The sequence below is a fragment of the Chelonoidis abingdonii genome, chromosome 2, assembly GCF_003597395.2.
Source record: "Chelonoidis abingdonii isolate Lonesome George chromosome 2, CheloAbing_2.0, whole genome shotgun sequence".
Taxonomy (NCBI): domain Eukaryota; kingdom Metazoa; phylum Chordata; order Testudines; family Testudinidae; genus Chelonoidis; species Chelonoidis abingdonii.
Window position 1 is genome coordinate 36917876 of NC_133770.1, and position 2242 is coordinate 36920117.

Sequence of the window (2242 nt, forward strand, 5' to 3'; positions counted from 1 at the left end):
ATCCACAGTAACTATGTATCTTCAGTAGCTCCACTTTGAGATATGGTTCTTTCCCAGTAATCTCAGATTATGGACAGAAAAATTTAGAGAGAAAGAAGAATGCATCCAGTTGTCAACATTTTGTTTTGTGAAGGAGCAGATTTGAAATTGGACCTTAAGGCAGAACATAAGGAATTCAACAGAAATATTCCAGTGATATGATGTGAATATTCCACAAGGGCTTTCTGTGAAGATCTAATTTAAAGGTGGATGAATCTTACTATTATAGTCTCCTAGAAACACACACATCCTCACCACTCAGCTCTGTGAAACCATCCCTTACCACTCAGACCTGCCATATCTCATCTTCCAGCTGCCTGCCACCTCTCTGGCCCCTAGGCACAAACCCTCACCTAACCTGGCTCCCAGCTCCTGGAATCCTTCCCTGTCCCTTGGACAAGAGTCTCAAATTGCAACCACTTCCAACTGCCAGACCCCTCCCTTAGCTCCCAGACAAGAACCAAACTTGGTTTGCCTCATAATTACTAAACTCCCCCCGTACCACACAGGAAGAGCTCAGCTTGTCCCAACTCTCAGCTTCTGGTTCCTTTTCATTACCCCATAGGCAAAAGATTTGAGTTGATCCCTCCAAGCTGTGAGATCCATCCTTCTACTTACGTGGGTACTGGACCCAATTAGATCCACCCCACTACTGCTGCAGGGCTTCTGCTTCTTCCCAGAAAAGAGCTCCAGGACAAGCCACCTCTCAGTTCCCCAAAATCCTCCAACAAAACCCAGACAAGACCCTCGAGGACAGTTCATCTCCCTCCTACTGAGTGTTTCAACAGTTTTACAAAGGTGACTTTCTAAGGAGAAAAATGGGTTTGTATCTATTTCCTCTTCCTTATGGTATAATAGAGGCAGCCTGAAAAGTTGTTTTTGTAGCTTTTTTTTCTTTTTTCTGTTTCAAACCAGATGAATAAAAGTCACTTCCCAGTTCTTAACTAATCAAGTTTCACTGCCTTCGTATCTGTGATGTTCTGCATCAGTGGCTCTCAGCCTTTTCAGACTACAGTTTCCCTTTCAGGAGTCTGATCTGTCTTGTGTACCCCCACATTTCACCTCACTTAAAAACTACTTGCATAAAAATAGAAAAGTGTGACAGCACAGTGTTACTGAATAATTGCTTACTTTCTCGTCTCTACCATATAATTATAAAATAAATCAATTGGAATATAAATACTGTACTTTCATTTCAGTGTATAATACATAGAGCAGTATAAACAATTGTCGGTATGAAATTTTAGTTTGCACTGACTTTGTTAGTGCTTTTTTTGTAGCCTGTTGTAAAACTAGCCAAATACTGAGATGAGTTGATGTGTCCCCTGGGAGACCTCTGAGTATCCCAGGGGTATATTACCCCTGGTTGAGAACTATTATTCTACACCTCAAGTTCTTCAGCTGACCATAGAATTTCCCAGGGCAGAAAAGATGTGGATTTTAATGTAAAACAAGTAGAAAAAAATTAAATTAGAATAATGACTTCCATCTGCCTTATACATCATAAATAATAAGGACAGGGAATAAAAAAGGACAGCAATGTGTGAGATACTGTATGACATAAATGTCTGTTTTTCAAGTGTGGAGCTGCTCTTGCATTTAGCTAATGACACTCTCCTGCTGAGTGGTAGCAGATGTTGGAGTTATGCAGCTCAGCTTCCTGGTGGAAGAGAAATTAGTGATACGGAGTCTGGGTATATTCTTAGGGTAGCTTGTTTATTTTAATACTATATACACCAGTCCTTGAACAGAGATGGTCACAATCAGCCTACAGGCAATTCTATCTTTCAGGGATCTCAGCCTAAACCACAATGCCCACTTCCAAGGCAGTAACTCTGCCTCAAGAATTGCCTTTAGTTAGAGAGATAAAGAGAGAGAGCAAACTTCCTTGCTGCTTGCCAGCTTTGCCAAAAAAAAATCAGAAAAATAAACACCGCTGCGGTATTTTTTTCGAAGTCTAAAATCTTGCTTGTACACTAAGGAAAATAATTTGTAAAGCAAAATGCAAAAGTGTCATCTTGTGACATGCTACAACAATAATATTTGGAACCCGTGAAGTAGAATGAATTATATTGTGAAAATAGAAAGGATTAAAGAAATGCTGTCTGTACCTTTAAGCAAAATTGTTGGAATGCTGCAATCCAGGTGTCAGGAATACAGACTTTAACATAGAACAATTGTACTGTTTAAGGGCAATTGGTGA